This window comes from Rousettus aegyptiacus, unplaced genomic scaffold, assembly GCF_014176215.1.
Source record: "Rousettus aegyptiacus isolate mRouAeg1 unplaced genomic scaffold, mRouAeg1.p scaffold_m13_p_1, whole genome shotgun sequence".
Taxonomy (NCBI): Eukaryota; Metazoa; Chordata; class Mammalia; order Chiroptera; family Pteropodidae; genus Rousettus; species Rousettus aegyptiacus.
Genome location: NW_023416284.1, coordinates 148319980 through 148343821, shown reverse-complemented (window position 1 = coordinate 148343821; position 23842 = coordinate 148319980). Strand labels below are relative to the sequence as shown.

The 23842-nt window shown below is 37.3% G+C and overlaps 2 long non-coding RNA genes across 2 annotated transcripts in view; both read left to right on the top strand.

The window, feature by feature from the left end:
* The first annotated feature begins 9014 nt into the window (after positions 1-9014).
* The window catches only part of LOC107506300, a 30882-nt gene continuing 16054 nt past the window's right edge, over positions 9015-23842 (top strand). The window contains exon 1 of the long non-coding RNA XR_001595894.2: positions 9015-9781. This is a non-coding gene — a long non-coding RNA (uncharacterized LOC107506300). The remainder of the gene's footprint in view (positions 9782-23842) is intronic.
* Positions 13926-23657, top strand: LOC107506301. Its single transcript, XR_001595895.2, has 3 exons — positions 13926-15331; positions 18974-19064; positions 22010-23657. It is a non-coding gene; the product is annotated as an uncharacterized LOC107506301 (long non-coding RNA).

Sequence of the window (23842 nt, the reverse complement as noted above, 5' to 3'; positions counted from 1 at the left end):
CTTCTCAATTTCAATGCTTTCCTAAAAAAAATTTTCTGCTTACTGATTTGGAAAATGAACGTGAAACCATGATTTATTTTCTCTTAGAAAGGAAACTTCAATAAAGTTTTCTCATCTTTTTATCCTCTTAGAAAAATGAGTCTTATCACTCTTCAGAAAACTAAGTTATCTGATAAATTTTGCATTCCTTTTGCATAACTGCAAGTGTTTTGGAGTGCAAAAATAGGGTCTAGTTGTGTTTTTTCTTTTTTAAATTTTCTATCAGGACAACTAAATTTTAACCAATATTCTATCCAAGTGAATCGAGTATTTTAGCAAGTCCATAAAATGCTTTCTTTCACATGTTCCTAATCGGAAAACTAATGATAGATAGCAAATTATAATACTTTACAGTTAATTCTGTCATCGGTATTTTGTATGTATTTTTTGTTCTTTTTCTTTGTTTTAACAAATGAGATTCTTATATATTATATATGTTGTTTTAGCAACATTTCTCATATTCAAAATAAATTTACATAGAATCTATCAACAAATATATACTGAATGGTCACTACATATAAACATTATAATGGGCTGTTATGAATTTTCTATTGGAATTAAACATTTATAATGATTAATTTACGTGTTAATTTTATTGACTGATTTTAGACACAATTTTCAATTTGATTTTCTTTATTCTAGTGCCTCATAACCTACTCTGCAATTGACTGTTCCTCTGTGGTCTCAATTAATAAAAAGAGTCTAAATTGCCACTTCTGGCTAGCCCCTGGAAGATATGCCCGGGGCTAGCCAGAAGTGCCAGAAGAAGGAATTTAGACATGTGGAGTGAGCTGTCCCAGCTAACCTACCCTTGCCAAACGCAGTCTAGAGCAGAGCTCCCAACCAGCCTATAGATGGAGCCCCGCTCATATCAGCTGTATTATTTCCCGGGGCTGCCATAACAAAGGACCACAGAATGCAGGGTTCAAACAAGGGAAATTTATTTTCTCACAGTTCTGGAGGTTGGAAGTCTTGAGATCAAGGCGTTGACAGGTTTGGTGTCTTCTGAGGCCTCTTTCTTTGGCTCATAGGTGACAGTCTTCACGTTCACATGGCGTTCTTTCTCCTTGAATATCTGTATTCAAATTTCTTCTTCTTGTAAGGACACCAATCCAGTTGGATTAGGGGTCATCATAACGACCTTATTTTAACTTAATTATTTCTTTAAAGAGTCTTTCTCCAAATACAGTCGCATTCTGAGGTATGAGGAATTAGGGCTTCGACATATGAAATTTGGAAGGACACAAGCCTATAACATCAGCCAAGCTCAGCCAAGATTAGTCAGTTCTCAGGTGTTCAACAGACTCATTAGCTATAATAATAGACAAGCATTTCAAGGTAGTGAGTTTTGGAGTGGTTACAAAACATTAGCTGACCAATACAAATAGTATGAAAAAATATTTAAATTATTATTGATGATGATAACAGCTATCAGTTATAATGTGTTCCCTACCTCATCCATTGTTGAAAAACAGTGTTAAATACTTTCCGATTATTTTCCTATTTATAAATACACACATAGCCATACATATTTTTAGAAAAATGTATTTATTGTACATTTTTTAAACTTCTTTTGTAAAATAAATAATTTAATAAGAATAGTGTTTTGTTAATATAGAGCTACATCATAATTTTAATGATTGCATAGGATGTCATATTAGCAATTACCATAATTTACTTACTAACTCATTTTTCATGATTACTTTAGTTTTTCCATTAAAAAAAGATGCAATAATATTTCTTCCTAAAATGTTTTGAGATTGATGCTGAAAAAAATACACGTGGAGACTAATTTGCTATAAGATTTCAATTTCTCCTAACTTTACAAAGATGTCCTTAACAAAGTATAAAGCTGACAATGTAGTTGGCCTTAGTGTAAAGGTCAGTGAATTGAAGTAAGGACGATAACAGCATAACAGATTGTTTCATTTTATCGAACGTTAATTCAATCAATATCTATTGAGTTGTCTACAAAGGGTGTGACACAGGCCTTCACACTACAGAAATTAAACAGATGGAGATGTGGCTTCAAACATCTTCCTGCCTAGCAGGGGGAGCAGACCGGGACGTGTACGGGTGATTCTAAGGACTCGCCACCATAAGTTCATGAGTTTGCATTTGGGATGATGAAGGAAGTTCAATGTAAATGTTAGAAAGAAACATGCTTTCTGCTTTTATACTTGACAAACTATACGTCTTCTTAAGAGCACTGCTTTTCTTCTTGGTCTTTCTTAATAAGAGAAAAATAATATTTTCATTTTCCTAACAATCCTCAACATCTTTCTAAGGAAGAGCCTCCTAGGCAAGTATTTTCTGAAGTGTTTACCCTTTCTCTTGAGCTGTGGTCAGCCATCTGTTAATTGTAGGTCTGGTTTTTTTTTCTGCCTTCTGCCACCCCATCTCAGTCAGCCTGGCCACAACAGGAAGTCATACCGATCACACAAGGACATCCTCACCATGTGCAACCCCACTCAGGCTGGCTGCACTGCGGTGCTATTTGTCCTATGGTTTTGGGATCTCACCTTGGTTTTGACATGGCACCAGAGAACCTTTACTTCTGGGGAATGTGATGGTGATGTGCTTGTGTAATTTCTTCTCCAGAATGCAAGGCCATTCATTCACTGTGTCATGTAATGTACTTCATGGAGGTATTTTTCTCTGTAAACCTGAAAACCTCATGGGAGAAAACAACATTTTTATTTGAACACACTGAATATAAGTTTGTGTTACCCAGAAATTGGACAAAATTTATGCCAGCCTATTTTCTTCATCTTAATCTATAAATTTAGAAAGCACAGATCAGTGTAGCTATATCAACTCTTTCTTTTCTTTTTTCCTTCCTTCCTTTCTTTCTTTCTTTCTTTCTTTCTTTCTTTCTTTCTTTCTTTCTTTCTTTCTTTCTTTCTTTCTTTCTTTCTTTCTTTCTTTCGACAATGCTATGTGTTTCAATATTAGGACTCTAGAAAGCAAATACCCATGCTATCAAATTATATAAATGACAAGTGTATTTACCACATACTTAGCTTACTTCCAGATACACACTTGGTCACAGGTCTGAAATACAGAAGAATGAGGCTGGAGACCAACAAGTATATAAATTTTCAATCAAGATGACAAAGATCTGGGCCAAGTAGATCAGATTTTATATTGAAAGATTTGTTAACAGACTAAATATAGGAAGTTGAAGGTAAGGCTGGAGTCATCATCATAGTAATATAACAGCAACAACAACGATAATCACCACAACACTAGCTGTGGCATCATCTACCTGTGCATCCAAACAAAATGAAAAGTATTTAGAACCCATACAGCTAAAACAAACAAAAAAAAGACTCATATCCAGAATAGTAAATGTTATTAAATTAATAAGCAAAATGACCAGAAGATCTGAATCAACTTTTTACAAAAGAAGAAATCAAATGACTAATAAATATATGAAAGATACCAAAATTTTATTAGTAACATGAGAATTTCAAATTACAACCATAACATTAAACACCCATCTTATTGGACAAAATTTCAAAAGTCCATACTTTATCAGTCATGTTCTAACTTATGTAGAAAGAGAAAAAGTTATTTCTTAATGTCTTTCTTTTCAATAAAAATAGATTCTCTTGTTTTCTCTCTGACATGGTAATGACAATTTATGGAAATGATCGAAATGTTTATATAAAAATGCCTATAAACTGATTTCCTTATTAATAAATTGTCAGGTGTTCTTAATAAAACAGATAAATTAGAACATTGAATAAATTATATCAACTTTTATTAATAATGCCAGCAATCATAAAGCCAGAATATGAAGAGGAATATCTTAATCTGGTAATTAAATTCAAAATAATTGTAATAGAAAACACTCTTGTATTTTTCCAGCTAATTAATTTAAGAGAGAAGAGAGAAGGAGACTAGTTTCACTGTATGAGTGCATCTCACCGTAAATAACTGTTTTTATGTTCAAAAGGGAAAAAATGGGAAAAGAATTCTCCTTTAGGGTAAGAACCATATATTATTCATTTCTTTGTCCTCTGTTATGCTTCAAGGAGAGCTTGGGGCATAGAAAGTTATTTTTTAAATGTTTGTTGGATAGAATTTTGATGCGCCATGATTTTAGTTTTCTTTAGAAAAGGCAGGACTGAAGACCTATTAGTGAATTAGATTCCCTTATAATCCCTTTCCTTTATATTTTCTGATATATTTATCAATATTGATCAATATATGTAACTAAATGATTGTCCTCATGTGTCCTAAATTGAAGTTCATCATGTGTCCATTTAACTTGAGACTGGCATTAGAAATTCCGAGCACATCCAATTCTACCTAGAAATCAGAAAATCAATACCCAAGTTTACAAAATTGATCACTACTATCCAGAGAAACCACCCATGAAATATCACCTAGGAAAATAAGAAGATGGCCAAATTCTTTTCTGTAATTTTTCAAAGACTATGTAAATATAGACTTAATGAAACAAAATTCAGATTCAAATCTAGCAAACATTTATTGAACGCCTATTATGTGATAGATACTGTGCAAGTTATAGTCCTATGAAGAGTTGAAACACTCAATAAAATAGTATGCTAAGTTGAAGAGGGTTCTTGTTAATACAGAATGTAATAAACTATGCAGGCAAGCAGGAATATTTAGAATTCTCCACTGACTGACCCATTAGCTGTCAGGTATTTGACAGCAATCTTAAAGGCAGAATGAATTGAACAGCCGGACATCTACATCATATAGGCTCTAATTTGGGGCCCTTCATAGTTTATAGCTCCGTGGTTCTCACACTTCAGTGTCTATAAGATGCACAGTACCAGGTTGTATATACGAAATCATGTTTATGTAGATAATTTTATGGGTACTCTAAGAAATTTTCTAGAGTAATTTTGATTACACACAATTTTTAGCTTTCCTGTTCACTTTAAGTCTTAGCTGGCTATAAGATGCAATTCCACTGAGTAATGGTGTCAGGATAGGACAGCTGGATTGAATCTTAGGTCAGAATCTAAGGGTGGATAGCCTTCAAGTGGGAAAGCTGCCCACTCTGCCCATTCTCAAAGCTTATTTTCATCATAACTAGCTGCCAAACTACTTCTGATATTCACACTTGCTTAAAAACAAACAATTCTGGCCATTTTTAGCTTCAAAGATGGAGGCATTTCCAGAGCAGGCATGATCACTTACGTTGTTGTCCACTACTCCTGGCATCTGCTTCATCAGGGCTGTCATCGCCCCACCCATCACCCAATAAATAAGGGAGAGGGGACAATAGGCAATAATGCAATCGCTGAGGCCCCACTTTTGTCTTAGAGGTAGAATTCTTAATTAACTCTCTGAGTGTCAGGTCATCTGGAAAATGGGAATATTAATCATTCGCCACTCTCCAAATGCTAGCCCACTTGAACTAATGGCATCTATGACTCTAGGCCTTTCCACATGCTGCCCCTCTGCCTTGGCAGCTCCTCAGCATTCTTCAGGGTTCAACTCAGGATCCCTCCTCTGAGAAGGCAAGTCTTCCTGCTGCTCACCACCCTCCTCCTCCTGGGGTTTTCCCAGTGCTTGAGCTTCTACCTGCCCAGCATGCTACACTCATCTGATTCCTTCCTAGTTCTCTTACTTGACTCTAAGCACCTTGAAGGCGGAGATAATGTCTACTTCACTTCTGTGCTTTATTATATCTTGTAAGAGTTTGAAAATTTTTTTGTTGAATACAAAAAGAATGAAATAACATCTGTTTATGGCTTCAAATAAGATAGCAGATGTAAAGCATAAAACCTAATGTCTGACACATAGTAGGCACTCACTATTCCTTTCTTTTCACTCCCCACAAACCTACCCAATAACTTCTCAGGGGCTTTGCCTGACCCTATTCCATTGTGAGATAGGTGACTTTAGTGGAATCTGTTGAGGGTGACCCTTCATGTAAGGAATGATAGGATTCAGATGGAAAATATACATTTTGAGGATAGTTTCAACTTGAATTAGTTTCAAAAGGGTATAGGCTCGTCAATGAGGATATTTTATAGAATGATAAATGCTGAACGAACTCTTTTGGAATATTTATAATAAATTAACTTATACATTAATTAGGTTATAATTGTGTTTTGGTGAGGTCTGAAACTCCATAAACACATTATTGAAAACTGACAATTATGAACTATAACAATAATAGTAGATGTTGAAATTTACCTTAGATATTATGGAGCCTCGTAAATGCAAAACAAAGAAGAAATTTTAAGTGTAAATTCAGTTCTAAAAGAAGTTAAACTTTACTCACTAAAATTATTTAAATATAAATGGATATTTCATTAAGCAGTAAAGACTATTTTGGCCACTAGAGGATGCTCGTACTTTAAAAATATTTGGAGCAACCACATAGTTTCAACAATGGACACTGTTTTGAAATTAGAAATGATGTTGCATTGAAAATAAATTTGGGGAGAGGCCTTTTTTACACAACTAATGTTCAAGAGGGATGGATAAATGAAAAATATTGTAAATCGATGTGAATATATTAGAATTGGCTAGAAATATTCAAACGAGTAATTTCTGATCACATATATTTAAAGTGCTTTTTTTCTCCAGAACATAAAGTATATTTTAAAGGTACTTTATTCTAAAAGCCACTCCTTCAAAACTAAAATTTGTAGAATTATTTCATTTTCATTTAATAGAGAAATAGGAGAATTTGTGTCATAATTTTATTACATGTATGTGTGACTAGTAATGTTTTGAGTCTTATCAACCTCTGCTATGCCCCTAAAATCTATTCTCTTTACCCCATTTTTACAGGACTGGTTCAAGGGTTTGTTGTTCTCGCCTGAATAAGTTTCCTTTGTCTTCCCAGCTTCACAGGTCATGCTGTCTAGTGTCTCCCAAATGCAACTGACTTTTTATGATACTCTCAGGCTAATTTTCATGAAACGTATTTTTTGATCGTATCACTTTTCTGCCCAGAAACCTTTAATTAGTAGCTTCCTGTTCTACAAAACAAAGTTACAAATGTCCACTTGGTATTCAGGATCCAATTCAATTCTACTTCTTCAGGCCCACCAGCTCTGGCTGGAATAATTCTCTCCCTCTCTTTTTTACGTTCTCATGCCCCTTTTTCTATACCAATCCTTATTTCACAGCTGCTTACGAGCATGTCTCGTGTCACCTCCAGAAAGAACTTTCTTAAAGGAAGGAGTCCTTGCTCAGAAAGCAGAGAGCGAGCTTCACCATCGCAAATATATAATGTTGTAGACCTACTTAAGAGAACCAGACATGGGAAACATTCTAAAGTGGTGCCTGATGGAACCTGGTGTTCTGGTTATTTGCTGCTACATAACCAGCCATCTCAAAACTTAGTGGCTTAAAGTAACAATTTATTATCATCTCTCAAGATTCTGAGGGCTGACTAGATGCATCTGGTGGCTTTTGCTTAGAGTTTCAAACGAGATTATAGTCAGACCGTAGAGATGCTGGCGTCATCTCAATGCTTAACCAGGCTGGGCATGACTGATGGTAAAGTGAGATGTCTGGCTGCCCAAGACTGGATGGTTGAAGTCTCTGGGCAATGGCCAAGCATTTTGCTGTCTTCATGCAGCTGCTCTGTGTGACTAGCTTAGACTTCCTCAAAGCATGTTTGCTGTCTCAGGTTAGACTTCTTACATAGTGGCTGACTTTTTCCAGAATGAGCTTTTCAAAAACCCAGGTGGAAATGGCAAGCCTTCTTATGAGTTAACCTTGGAAATCACACAGGAGCACTTTCTCCCCCAGTGACAGCACAGATTCTGTATGGGATGGGGCAGAATCCCACAAGAGCACAATGCTGACAGGTGTGGTTCCTCAGGGGGCCAATTTTGGAGCCCAGCTATCTCACCTGCTAACATTTTCAATGTGGAAAACATCTTCATTTGAGGTGTGGAAGATAGAAGCTGACTGAAGACTAATCAGAAGAATTGGAGAACATTCGATGACAAGCATTTAATTGCAAGACAAAAGGGGTGAGCAGTCAATTATCGCTTATTATGTCCACAAATCATTTTACACTTTTCTCACCAGGAGTTAGAATATTTGTTCCCTTCCCCTGAATCTGGACAAGGTTTTCTGACTCTTCGGGCCCATAGAGTGTATATAACAGTGTTGATTCTGTGTAACTCCCAAGGTAAGGCCAAAAAGGCGGTGGAATTTCTACCTCGCTTCCCAGATTCCTTGCTCTTGAAACGTTCAATTTCTATATAAGCAGCCTGACTCCCTGAGTCTTCCATGCTGTGAGGAAGCCCAAACTAGTTCCTGTGGGACACTGAATATACCATCATTCATTTATTGTCATCGTTTCGATGTTATGTGGAGTGGGGGCTGGGAATTCTTGGTCTCCTACTCTCTGGAGAGATGTCTAAACTCTCGGAGGCATAACAGAGGGTCACAGGAGTTGGTCGAGGGCACTGGCAGGCTGGGTTTGGTAGCCCCGACGACCCTTTTAAAACAAGATTGATGGCTTGATTAAGACTTGAGATGGGGGTAGGGGAGGAGGGAGGGGGATGGTAGATAGGGTAAAGGGGGTCAAATATGTGGTGACATAAAGAAATCTAACTGTGGGAGGTGAACACACAGTGTGTGTGTGTGTGTGTGTGTGTGTGTGTGTGTGTGTATGCCTTACTGTTAAAGTGTACAGCTGAAACTTACTGAATTTCGTTAAGCAATGTCACCATAAAAAATTAGTTAATTAAAAAAAAAAGACGTGAGATGGGTAAGTATAAAGTTGTAAGCAGATAGGCTACAGAATAGCTACCAAATAACTGTAGGCTTTCTGCTTTTTCACTCCCTCCTTGGCTAAATGCTCAGTTCCCTATTCTTCCCTTTAGTTAGGGCATTAAAGCTTTTTTTTTTTTTTTCTTTAAAGCTAGCTTAAAGGTTAAAGACTTGAGATGTGCCACATAAGTGTGAAAAGCCTGGAAGGAAACGGTATTGGCATGTTTGGGTAAAACTAGATTGGAGAGAGACAAGTGCCAAGGGACCGGCATTCATTCCTTTTGTCCTTCTACCCTTCTGTGTCTCTGCAGCGCAGCAGAACATTCGTGGGGAAAACTATGTCCACTGACCTCATTCCAAGGAAATCCATAACATTTAGTTGACTTTGAGAAGGAAAGAAGATGACATTGAGAGATACGACAGTTAGAGAAAAAGGGAGACAGCCACTGGTTACTCTTTCGGACTCCCAGTGGGAGCTTGGCGCCTCAGATAAACAAAGGCTCTGGCAGGAATGAGAGCTGAAAATCGTGGAGAGGGCTGGCAGGCCACAGCCGAAGCAGGGACAGTCGGAAGAGAAAGCCTGGGCCCAGGACCACTGATTCTCTTCTCCAGCAACCTTTGGGTTCGGGTTCCTCTTCTGAAACAAGGCTGGCGAGGACGCCCTCTGGCCTGGGGGACCTGGGTGAATCTGAAGAGTCCAGAGGGCAATGAAAACATATTTTGCACTTGAAACTGGAAGGAAGTCAGCAGCACTCTAAGCAACTGAGGTGGAGGGTACAAGAGGCCTTCTTGCCAAACCCATTCCCAGGCTCTCTGACTCTCTAGGAATGGAGAGAGAATGCCTTCGCCAGTTTCCTGTAATTCCTTCAGTGGAGCCAGGGCCCCTGGGAGGGCTCACTCTGAGAAAACAAATGCACAAGAGAAAAGGACCAGAAGAAGGAAACACCAGCTAGGAGACTCCAAAGGAATCGGCAGCTAAGTCCACAGGCAAACTGCTCCAGTGCAGGAAGTAAGTAAAGCGCAAACAGGATCTGAGCGAGGTCATTTGTTTTGGAGAAGAGAGAGAGGGAGGAGGAGGGAAGGGCAACAGTGTGAATGTGCAGCTCTGTCAAGTCTGGGGACATCCTGCCTGCCGCAGGCTGCAGAGCAAACCCTCCCTGCTTGCTGAGTCCCCTCAACTCACACAGCCCTCACTGAGCTATCAGGGTAACTTAAAACATTAATCTCCCTCCCATCTAAGGTCAACATTAAGTACCTTCCTGGGTGGGGAGTGCCTGGGGGAAATGGGGAATAGGGTAAGGGTTCCTGAGAGAACATTTTTATATTTTTAAAATTTTTTAAATTATAGTTGGCGTACAATATTATATTAGTTTCAAGCGTCCATGAGAGAACTTTTGTAATCGGCTCAGAGTAGTTTTGCAAATTCTTAGTTGTATTCAGTAAGTTTTCTTTTTATGAAAATGCCAGCCCCTGAACAGACTGTATTGAGTTTTTGAAGTAACTTCTTCAGTCCACTTTCACTTTATGAACTTTATTGTTAATATCCTTACAGAAATAAAAGAATCTATTGAATACATGAAAGGAAAGGAGGCTCTAATAAGAAATTGAAAGACCTCTGAGAAAAATTTTGCACAACTTTATATATTGGAACGAACTTTATTTTTTTTTAATCATGGTTAGCATACTATATTATATTAGTTTCAGGGGTAGTTACTCAACAGACGTCAATATATTCTACAATGTGCTCACCACACTGAGTCTAGTAACCGTCTGAACCCTGCAAAGTTATTACACTGTTATTGACTATATCCCCCTTCACCTTTTTCACCCATCCCCTCGCCCCTCTCCTGTCTGGCAACCATCAGCTTGTCCTTTGTTTTTATGAGCCTGTTTTTGTTTTGTTTGTTCATTTGTTTTGATTTTTTAATTCCACATATGTAAGTGAAATCATGCGGTATTTGTTTTTCTACATCTGATTTATTTCACTCAGCATAACACCCTTTCTGGATCCATCCATGTTGTTGCAAATGACAAGATTTCTTTCTTTTATAATTATTGCTGAGTGATAGTCCATTGTATATCCTTTACAAACTTTAATAGCTAAATTTCTGCATGATGCTATTTTGGCTGAATAATGAATAACAGAACTTTCTCATGGGCAAAACAGCTCATTATCTGGCTTTTCTAGGGACAATTTTAGGAGCTTTAGGGTGTGAAAGAATATCAGTATAGCCTTATCACATGGTATTTAGTACCAAAAGATTGAGTTTAGGTATTAGAAGGAAGAAAAAAATAGCGTGGATCAAGAATCCAAAAAGGCATACAGCTCACAGTTTTCAAGAAATGAGACTCCTTCACTCCTGAGTGGTACCTTTCTTTTGATTTAACTCATTCTTTTCTTGTTTTCCAGAACCCCAATGTAAGCAGAATTCATTAACCAAAAAGTGTGTGTGCACTGCTAAAAAAAAAAAAAAAAAAAAAAAAAAAAAAAAAAAACTGAAAAAAACAGAAAAACATCTTTTAAAGACTTTTTAAAAGACTTTTTAAGTGGATTCAGCTGCTCTCACCTGATAACTAGCTACCTATTCTGGTACTTTCTGTTCCATGGACCATGCAAGTCACCCCAGCCCAATTCAGCTCAGTCCCTTATGTGGCCCTAGAATCTGGGAATACCTTCATACAATAATAGGCCTGGGATGGAGGAGTAAAGGGAACAGGCAGCTGACCAAATTCAGCAGGCAATTTTGTATCCCAGAGAATTTACGGGCTGCTTCCGGGTCTAAATAAGATGCAAACACAATGACTTCTCTGCAGGCTTTCCACACATTCCACAGAGAGGGTCTGACTTGGGCCAGCCTGTCTTAACGTTTTCCTTTACACTTTTTTTTTTTTTTCCTCCACATTTGATACTCTAACTTGAAATTCTTTTCTGGAAACAATCACCTGGTAAGGATTAGTCCTAATATCACTAGGGAGTCACTAGACACAGCTGGATTCTTATACTGGTAGAAATGTGTCTTTTAAATTGAGTGTCCTGAAATGATTCATGTGTAATTCAGTGAACTATTTGTGGTGGCAGCCTTTGTTGCATAACCATTGGTTAAGGCAATGCTTTTTCAAAGTGGTAGAAGCTACAATTGGTATTTAAGACAATTTATAAAATGGAAATAAATATATATGTTATATATATACAGAGACAAATCTGTTTAAGACAGCTGCATAGGAGTGTTTTAATGTGTCAAATATGACTGCACTTCTCTCTCCAGTGTAATAATAAAATATTTTGCTTGCTCTCCTGCAACTCTTCTATTTTCCATAGTGTGCTTGAAACAGAAAGTAGTCTAGGAAGGTTGTAACTATTGCCCAGTGACTGGCTCTCAAAAAACTGAGAAGTGAAGAATTTATTGTTGTAATTACTTAACTATAACAATAGTAACAACAACAACAAATGCCTATATTTGACTTCACTGAAGTCTTATAATATGTGTGTTTAAGTTACCCAAACTCAGTCATTAGAGATAAGGCCTATAATTGTGCCTTCTAGTCCTCTCAATGGTAAGTGATCTGGACTGCCTTCAAACAGGAGACTGACTCTTTATCTGGTACTCAGCCAGCAGTGATATGTTCTACTGTTGGAGGAAAACATGGCTTTGTTTGACTTACTTAGAGATTACATGGTGGCCTCCAACATAGTGTCTTCTGAAACTAATATTTAAATCAATTTTGACTCTTTATGATTTCTATTATATGCGCATAAGAAGTGTTTCCAACTGGATAATGATGATGTTCTAGGCCTGTTCTGAATGCTTGTAACAAGAATTTAGTTCCAGCAGGACATGTTTGCATGTACTTCCAGAAATTCCACTGACATGAGGTCTCAATGAGTCCTGGGAGAAACAATTGTTTACTTATATCAGGAGCCAATGGTTCATCTCTCCATTTCCTGAGCTTTGGGAAGAGATCTCATCATTCTACCCGTAAAACATAGAGTACTTCTATGATTATTCAAGTCAAAGAATAATCTATTGATTGTTTTTGACTTTGTATTCTAGTTTCTCATTGTCGACTTAAGAAATGTCCAAACTAATAGAGAATTTTTGTAAGAGTTTGAGCCAAACTGATGACATATACCGGGAAGCAAGACCTTAGATATTCCTGAGATTCATAGTTTTTCAGCTTCTTTTATGCATTTGAAATTAAGGAGGAAACATATTATGTGGAGGTTTGGAAAAAGTAAGGTGAGATTGGATTAGAGAATAGTTACTGTGAATATGTGTTCTTTTATTGCATATTTCTAAGCTGTATTAACCTAGATGCACAGAAACAATGGACAGGACTTACTTAAGGCAAAGATACTCCTTTTACATGACTTGCCCAGTTAGGAATTTATGATCAGATCTCCCTGTGAGACTACTTTCCATAGAACCCCTTTTTTCCATCCACACAATCTATCCCAAATATGCACTGGAAAATATGGGAAGATGTATGCACAAGGCTATTCATTGGAGTATTATTTATTAGAAACAACTCAAATGTAAATCAAAAGGGAACTATCAACTATGGTTACATCCACGCAATGAAATATTATACAACTGTGAAAAGAAGTGAAGAATAATATCTCTGTATGCTCTTATGAGAAGATCTCCAGGATATAGTGTTAATAATTCAATTTTAAGACATGATCACTAAAACAAACAAAATGAAAAATTGAACTTAACTGTATATTGAGTTGATGGCATATCCCTTCATAGAAGAAATATTTCAAGTGACTTTTAAACATGGAAATTGCCTATATTTCCCAAGTAGGATATATCTTTAGAACAAAAGGCACTGTCAAAAAATTTCTTCAAGTGTTTTCAGTAATTGTATGGTTACTATTATTATTCAGAGACTTTTGTGTATGTTTTGTGGGGTAAAACAAACAAAGAATTATGTAGGTGTTGTTGGGAACCAGGATTTGGGGTATAAAAGGAGATACAGATGTAAGATAGACAAGGTCAAGTAAAATCCATGTTGTCCTGAGCTAGAATTTGCATTGGAAACCTTAGTATAAACTTGTAATGCTTTATCTACATTTATCTATCTATCTATCTATCTATCTATCTATCTATCTATCTATCTATCTATCTATCATCTATCTATCATCTATCATCTATCTATCTATCTATCTATCTATCTATCTATCTATCTATCTATCTATCATCTATTAGTCATTTATCTCTATCTCTAATTGCCTTGTTTTGTTCTCTAAAGAAGTCTAGAGACAATGAGCAACCTATTAGGAATGAACATTCCTAAAACAGAGATTATGATCTCTTAAGAACCAGGGCTCTTTAGAACCAGGTATGCTTCAAGAAATACTCAAGATGTGTCTTCAACATCTGGTCATAACTGAAAACAAGAACACTATTGATAACTACTATAATTGTGCCCAAAGGAGTAAGGAATCAACTTGCAGGGGATTCTATTTGTCTATCAATAAAAATAATAACTGTGATAAATTGAAGCACATTAGCTCTATTTAAATTTATGAATTTATCAAAAAAGAAGTTCCCTGGAAAGTGATGTCAATGTAGCGACAAAGCCCAATGCAGGCAAAGGATGGCCCAGATGGCTAAGGGCAACATAGTGACAATATCAGTGATGGCCACAAGGCAGCAGAGCAGGGGACAAGGATTGACAATGGCACAGCCACAGCAGCAGGCAGTGTCAGGAGGCCTCAAGGAGAATGGCCGCATCATGCTGGGACCTTGGCATTGCAAGAATAGACTGGAGGCCAAGAAAGATGCTGTGGTGTTGGGGTCCAGCAAGGGCTGATGGAGATGGAAAAACACAGGTGTTTGTCTCCATTATGTGCCCCTCTGTGTTCTCTTCTTCCTGATGCTTTGACCCAGGAAATTGTACTTACGAGCATTAACATCAAGGAAGTGGAAGTCAATTATCCTGAGCATTTCATATTATTGTAGAAAATGTAAACACAGAGTTTTATTATTAGAATCAATCAACTTTATTGGAAACTAAAATGTTTTTCTGCTCTTTTATTTCAAGTAGAAAATTTGTCTGAAAGCTAGGATCTTCTGTAGCCATCTTGCTGGAATTCCTGTCTGGGAAGGGATTTTCACTCTCCATTAAAACTCTCCACAGTCCACCAGTCTCCTGCTCTTCTAGAGTTACTCGAGTGATGCAGCTCAGTTTGGCTTTAAACTGTAGATACTGTTGGTCATGCTTGGGGTGGGGTGGGGGAGTATGTTTGAGCAGAGACTGAGGATAAGCTTGTTTGGCTTACAAGGCCTGATATTTTTCCTGACTGAGATGTTATGATTGAATTTATGTTTTTGTGACTGCAGCCTTATTTCCTGGTTTTTCAGACTTAAAGAAACTATTTGAAATAATAAACTTCTTTCTTTCTTGTGATTGAATCTATGGTGGTAGTAAGAAAAAAAGTGAAGAACAGCTGTGCAGAGAGGAAGCCATGCCTCCATAATTCTAACAAACTCTGAATGACAACAAAAGCCTGAGACTCAGGAAAATGAGAATCTTCTCTGGAGCAAACATTCAGGTCAGCTTCACCCTAACCCTTGCATATCCATGGTGTCCAGTGGTCCACAGAGTTTTAAACTAGGAGACCCAGGAGCTGGGAGAAGCAACTGGTAGACTTTTCTCTTAGCTACCTGGCCTCATTTATTGACAAATATGAGCCCACCATCTCTCTCTCGTCTTCTACTCTCCAAGGTATAGCCTCTTGACTTCCTAATGAAAGTAAGTGCATTAGCAGCAGGCTTCACCTCGGACCAAAAACAACAGGGAGTTGAAAGCTGACTTAAATCAGTATAGATTCCTTATCTTAGGTAGGGAGATGTAAAGTGCATAAAAACAAACATTTTTATTTTTTGATGTAAATACTCAATTTGACCTGTATCAAGTGATGTGCCTTGTTATATGTGTACTTAAGTCTTAAAAACCAGATTCTGGAATGACCTTCTGGCTTGCATGTTTGATTCTGTAAAGGATATTTGGGAACTGAAATTCTGGCTCATTTCCCTCACTAAACGCACGCTGATTATACATGATTTTCTGAAATTGAGCAGGGTCAGTTTCTGATGTCTGCAAATGGTTTGTATTTTTACAAGGGCTGAGGAGATTGCTGAAATGGTTGTACTCTGGGAAAGCTTTATGAGAAAAATAATTTACAAGAAATGTTTGATGAAAGAAAAGGACAGACAGGTGGAGAGAAGGGGCAAGAGGAGGGGGAATTTGGAGGGGAATAGAGGTCTTGGCATTGCAAGAATAGATGTCAAGTGACAGGAGAGGTGAGTGGAATTTGACATCTAGAACAGAGACACCTAGTCTACACAGTTAGGCAAAGGGAGCCAAGGAAATGTCAGTTGGTAACTCACTTTAAACTCATGATTAAGAGCTCTAATTTAAAGCAATAGAAAATTAACGACTTGGATCTGTGGAATGATTGAGTGGTAGCTGTTGGTAAGCGTCTGGGGGAGAGTGGGGTCATCGAAAAAGATGCAAAAAAAAAAAAAGATTCTTAGTTTCTATAAGAGAATCTGGAGGGAAGATTCTTGGTCTAGAGAAGGTTGAGGAATCTACACTGGGGGCCAACAGGCCATGACTGGAGCCAGGTCAGTAGTGAGGGAAGAGTTGATATGATTATATGTAAGGGAAAGAATTATGAGAGAGCAGCCAGAGATGAGGCATGGAAACATTTGGGTTGAAGGAAAACCGAAGATAACAAATCAGAAAAATGGGAGGAAAGTAACGCCCTTGATGACAATGAAGTGGGAAGAAAGAGGGATTGCTGCAGTAAAGAGAACTATCTCTGGAAGTAGAATATGACATGCAACAACTTTTTGAGAAGTAACAGTTAGCGGAAAGTTGTGGTGCATAAAACATTTTGTTGATGTCTGAAGACCATGTTTAAATTTTATGCAGATTTTATAAAAGACTTCTCAGACGGGTGTTTATTTTGGTGTTTACCTTACTGACAGCAGTTTGGCTCACAAACGTGCCTTTTAGCAGCTGGTGGTTTCTTCCAGAGAATCAATTCTTTAGCCCTGAAAAGACACACTTGGAGAATTGCGAGGTCTGCAATATGAGGCACAAAGGGCAAACAGGTAAATGAAACTGGGAGAGCAGGGAGATTAAAACAGAGTAAGTATATGTACCACTGAGGTTTAGATTTCACTTAGTGAGAACTGGAGAATCACTGATGCTCTTTCAAGCCAAGGAATAACATGATCAAAGGTATGTCAAAAACCCAACTGGCAGCAGAAAGGACAGTGGATCAGAGAGGAGGAGACCCTACAAGTGAGACCAGAGCCTAGAACGGAGTTATTTAAAGGATTACTAGAAATACCATTTGCCAGAAAATATTAGTTATGAGGATGTCTAAATTGGGATAATTAAACAAAATGGGCTAAATTCCCACAATTTTTAGACTTAATAGTGCTATGATTTATTATACAGCTAGCATACTGAGGGTCATAAGACAGCTAGGGGTTTATTGGCTTCGGAAATTGCGAAGAAGAAAACAAATAAACATTTGAGTGAACAAAACCTTAAATGAGAAGGGGTAAAGAGTATTTTGGTTAAGACAAACTATGGAGATTGACTGTATCAGTCAGAGTTTAGCCAGAAAGGCAGAACCAGTAGGATATGTGTATATATACAAAAAGAATTGTCTGTCTAAGCAAGCCCCACATTTCCAGGACAGTCAGGAAGGGAAGGTAACTAGCCAACTGGAAATCCATGAATTTGAGATTGGGCTGAAGCTTTAGAAAGGGCCTAGTCACTCTTTAAGAGCTTCCACTTGACTAAGACACAATGAGAATGATGTTCCTTTTTTTTTGATTAACTCAAAATTAACTGACTTGAGACTTCAATTATGACTGCATAATCCCTTCATAGCAGCACCTAGATTAGTAACTAATTGAATGATTGGGAGAAGATGTATGCATACTGCAAAATGGCTCCATCCTCATTCCATCTCCAACTCTTCTAAAAGAATATTCTTATAGTCAGTCCCATCCAGAAATGTACTAGGAAGGGAATTCTGGGAATATACTTCAGATGAATTATGTTGACAGATCACAAAGCCATCACACTGCCATTCTAAGACAATTTTTGGGGGGTAAAGAACACTATTCTGAAAACTGAGAGCTGAAAGTCCAAATTACATTCTCTTTGGTTTTAACAGTCATGAGGCTTAACTTTCTCCATATGGTTTTGCAGGCCTTGACTGTTATTAAATGAGAATGTCTTGTTTCAGAAACTGTTAACATTTTGATACATTTTCTTTTGTAGTAAATAATGCATACATTCAATTTAATAAAGTATTTATATTTTTAAATTTTAACTTAATAAATTTAACTTCAATTTAATAAATATTTATAATTCAAAAAAGGGATATTTATATTATAGGACCAAACTTAGAATCAGGATGACTTATTACCAAGGAAAAGTCAAAAGTTTTCTATTTTCTCTCAGGACTTGACTTCTAATTAGCTTAATCATTTTGGCTATACTATTTACCCCAAAACCCATACCAGAGTTTCCTCACAGGTAATGTGAGGTGATTGGCTAGATGTACTCCAAGGACTACTGGCAACACTCATAAGACAAATTGTAAATTATTTCTTAAACTGTCTATCTGAATTATTAACTAAACTACCTATATAGAAATCCACTCAAATGGTCCAATATCTTCTACTAAATTAGCAACGCTTCCTATTGTTTTTTTTTTTTTTTTAATGTCCATACCTTTCTAGAAATCTGAATTTTACCATGGACCTCTGACTTCTACAAGTTAATATTAGGGCAGTCTCAGAATGCTTCAAGCTTCATCCAAAGAGAAATTTGAACTGCAGAGGATTTTCTATATAAAGATTGAGCTGGCAGTCATTATACATCATGTAATACTTATAGAATAAGAAAAACACATTGTGGCTGTTCCTGGCTTCTAAACTACCATACATCACAGATCAGATCAGAGCTTTCCAGCCAGACTTGCAGAATATTTACTCTGCTTATTGTAGTTACATTTGGGGCTGGCTTTTTCTTGATTTGCTTCTGGTATCTTAGCAATACAAATTAGTATGCATCATTTTTCCTAGAGAGAATGAAGATTCCTGGAAAGAACTTCATAGCTGATATTTTGGTTCTCATGAACCAATTCTTATTTTTTTCCTAGAAGGCTATATCTATCCATCAGCAGGTGTGATCACCACCATGTCCCTGTGACAAGCTCCCAGGACAGGTCTCAGTGAGAACAATTCAAAGATGTGAGTATTCTGAGAGAAAATTATATCAAATTGTTGTCTCTACTTTTAATGGGAAGAAATATGAATGAGACCAAAAAGTGGCAATTTCTTTTCAACCTCGACCTGTGTTTTTGTTTTTTTTTTGTTTTGTTTTGTTATGTTCCAATAAGGAAAATGAATGTAAAATACCAACTCAGGCAACATATTAAAGATCTCAAAAGACTAACAATGTAAATGAGGAGATAGAAAGCATGAGATTGCCAAAAGAAAAGAGAAAGAAAGAGAAAGAAGGAAGAGGAAGGGAAGGCATCTAAGATAGTGTCTGATGAAGTAGATATCAGTCAACTCTAGTTATATTGCTACCTTCAAGTAGAGTGGATTTTTTATTAAAGAGTTGGCAATATGATAAGCAGTCTTTAACTTACATTTCTAAAGTAATTTACTCATTCAATAAATATTTGTTGAGCCTTCACTATATGCCAGGCATATGGCATATATTTGAACTAGGAAAATAGCAGTACATAAATAAAGACCTTTTGGGGCTGACTCTTCTACTGTGTCTTTTCTCAGGCCTGTGCATAATCTAAGTAGAAACAGATATTTGAAATGTGAGCTATTTTGGCTTCCTAGGGTAAAATCAAAATATTAACTAAAAGAAAGCACAAAACTCCTATTTCTTCTATATTTTTATTTTTATATAAGGAAATTACAGTTATTACTCCTTTCTAGATATCCCAAGTAGGATATTATATGGTATGTTCAAAATTATGCTTCGCCCAAAAAAGAAAAGAATCTTAATATAAATAATAAACAAAAATCCAGCAATGCTGTGATTTTCCTGTCAAAATGTGACTTCTCTTTGGCTTTTAGAAATTGAATTTGTTTAAAAGTTCATAATTACTTTTAGAAGAGGCCTTATCTTTTAAACATATAGATTTAAATATTTATAGGTGAAATAATGTGATGTCTGAAATTTTCTACAAAATAATCTGGGGAAGAGAAAGTACATGAGGATATAGATGACAGAGAATTAGCCAGAGTTGACAATTAAGACAGCTGAGTGGTGGCTACATGGCATTTCTTATACTATTCTGCCTACTTTATATATGTTTGAAAATATAAACACTTTTCAAACTATCATATATTATATAAGAAATAGTATATTACATGACTTTGAATGTTTAGAATTAGACTGAGAATGACAGATAAATCCAATCTGTAGAATAAGAACAGTCTCTGTCTCAATGATCCCTCAACAGTATTTTCAAGCCTCTGAATGAATATGCCAATGCTATTTTATAACCAAGTGAATGGTCTTTATAACAATATTTCATATGTGTTAGCCATGAAGGTGATGTTCTTTAAAAAAATAAAAAAGTAAATAAGAAAAAAGAAAAAAAGGGAAAGAAAAGAAAAACCTGTAACATCTCAGCTGTATATCTAATTTGGGAAGAAAATAAACAAAAGCGTTTCATGAGCCAAACTGAACATTTGGTGTCCATGAAGAAATGAAAACACTCTGTGAATTGAGATTAGAGATATGAGACAAACAATATTACTTTCCAAATGGAAAATTGGGACTGTGAGTTGTCACAGTGCACATTTTCTAAGTGTTCACTTGGTGCACTCACAGACCATATGTTTAATAAAAGTATTTATATCAAGTGATTCTATAAACAAGGAGTGTACGAAGAACTGTGGTTTATGAGACAGTGTCTACACAATAACAAATACTTAATTGGAAAATTTAAATTATAATCAATTTTGATGTGTTAGAACATCTGGACTTCTGGTACTTTGCAGTGCTTCTCGAACTGGTATTCATCGGATGCTTGCTGTGCTCCAGATCCTGTTCTGGGGAGCTGGAAAAACCAGAAACAAAATAAACAAAGCTCTTGCCCTTGGGCAGCTTATATTCTAATGGAAATAGTCAAACAATAAACATAATAAAAGTTAGAGACCTAAGTGTTAAGAAACAAAATAAAGAAGAGTTAAGGCAATCTGAGAGTACAGGAGTTGGGGAAAGGGCTTCATTAGTAAAAAAGCTCAGTGAAGAAGAGCCAGCTGAGGAAGCAAACTGCACAGACATCTAGGGGGAAAGGATTCCAGCTGAAATCAATGAGTGCAAGGACACCAAGGTGGGAGCCTACCAGGGCTACTAGAGAAACCTCAAGGAGGGCCAGTGTTCTGGGTAAGAAAGAGTGAGCATAGGAGAGGGGCGGGAGATGAGGGGCCATCCGACAGGACACGGATTTGACAAGGTTTCTCTACCCTTGTGGGAATCTCTACAACAAAGACTGCCCCTTAGAGGACTCGTGTTGGTCAAAAATGGTGGAGCCACTGCTTTAGCCACTGGCAGGGACCGCTAAGAAAAACTGACCTCTCCAGAAAGCTGAGGTGGACCATGATGAACTCAGCGGCAGGAGGCTGTCAGGACAGCCCACTCCTCACAGCTAAGCAGCAAGATCTTTCTAGAAGGATCTGAGCAGCTCACATACTTTCAGACACAGCAAAACTTCATTTTAGTAAATAAAATGTCAAAACTAGCAGAAATATCTCCAAACTCAGGACTTGGGAGAAGAGAGTGAGGCACTCGCCTCAAGACAAAATTTAAAGGGGTGCCAAAAAACTCAGTCATCAAGATAAATACTATTTTAATGGAATATTTTATATATAAATATAAATCTATTTATAATATATAATATATTATAAATAGAAATTATATTTCTATAAATATAATGTAAATATTTTATATATATGCAAACTAGAAATTGGTGAGTCTGATACAGGGAGTATGGGAATTGGCTATACTATTCTTACAACTTTTCAGTTGGTTTTAAATTATTTCAGAGTAAAAGTTTAGAAAGAAATCTAAAGAGATTAAAAATGCGTCTTTTATAAATCGAATGTCAAAATGTACATATATCAAAAGTGTGCTCCCAAAACACCCTTTTTCCTTCTACCAGCAAAATTCATCTGTCTGAGCCCCACATCTCAGAAAGCCTGTGACATTGGCAAGCAAAGTAAAGAAACGACACCTGCTGGTGGCATCCGAGGATCAGAGTTCCAGTTGGCTTGAGACCCTTCTCTTAGATTGGCTGGTCAGTCCACCTCAGGAAACAACTTGGTAGTAGAAAGACTTGTCTTGTGACTCAGCCTTGGTTGACATTCAGGCCTCATCTCTTTCCAGCTGTTTTCTCTCTGAGTCACGTAACCTGTAAGCCTCCCTTTCCTCTTCCGGAAGAGACACTGTAATCCCTCCTTTCAGGGCCACTGAGCTCATCCTGGTGAGTGTGTTCTTGGTCTGCCTCTGGGCCTCAGTTTCTTCAAGGAGCCCTCTGTGATTTTGGGGTTGTCGACTATGGGAAGAGGGACCACAAGCAGGCAGAGAGCCATGTGGTAGAAAAACAAGCCAGCTCCCTTCACGCAGAAAAGGGACCTGGTGACAACGATTCTCTCAAATAGGATGCCATGGCTATGAGAGCCATCATATAAAGGCACACAGGGCCCCCACCCTCTGTAGCTCCCAATCCCTGAGTTGCCCTGGGCCCAGACATCAGCAAGAGAGGAGAATGCGTTATATCATGTGGTGGTGAGATAACCAGAAACTCAAATGCAAAAAACCAGGTGGGTGAGACAGGCTGGTTGGCTGATCCCAGGGACCCCATTCCTCCTACACCCTGCTGGGCACCTCTCCCACTTTCTTGTTCATCTTCATCTTGGCTCTCTCAGATCTCACACTCATAGGTTGACTCCCTCTGGTCTAAGGATGACCCTCCCTGAGGAATCCATCTCAGAACCCTTAGTGTTTAACACCTTCATTTCTTTTTACAATTGCCTTTCTCCCCAGTTCTTACACTGTGCCCCACTGAGGCAGGCACTGAACAAAGGCAGAGGCCTGTTGAGCCTCACCTGTCCCGGAAAGACACAGCAGCCGCTCCTGATACAAACCTCTGCAGGGAGGTTGGTCTAAATGACCTGCTGTCCTGCCAAGAAGTTGTATGCTGCTTGCTCCCTTTTGGGGCCAGAACAGTTTTCAACAGGTACCACTTTAAGATTCTAAAGAGTAAACAAAGTAGTTTTTGCTGCCAAAGTGGGAACTTAAATTCTCCAAATAGAAAATGTATACCACACAGAGGATTTTTACAGCAGCGAAAGGACTCTGTGTGATACTATAATGATGGATACATTTGTCCAAACCCATAGAATATACAACACCAAAGTGAACCCTATGTATGTAAATTATCCACTCTGGGTGATAATGATGTGTCAGTGTGACAAACGTACCACTCTTTGGGGGATGTTGATAAGGGGGGAGACTACGGATGTGTCAGGGCAAGGGGTACTGGAGAAATCTCTGTACTTTCCTTTTAATTTTACTAGAACATAAAACTGCTCTAAAAAAATTAGTTCTTTAAATAAAAAGGAGAAAAAAAATGTGCTCTATGTAGAAAAGCGGCCAATTTACAGCAAAGAGGTCTCAGGGAGATATAAAGAACTGAAAAAAACATTTAAACATGTAGATGTACCATCATTCTCCACTATCAATTAGAAGCCTTTTCTTATCTGAAGTCTAGGCCATCTGGTTTTTTTTTAATTAATTAATTTTTTTATGGTGACATTGCTTAATGAAATCCAATACATTTCAGTTGTACACTTTAACAGTAAGGCATATATATATATATATATATATATATATATATATATATTTTTTTTTTACACCGTGTGTTCACCTCCCACAGTTAGATTTCTTTCTATCACCACATATCCGCTTTACTCATCTGCCTCCTGCCACTCAC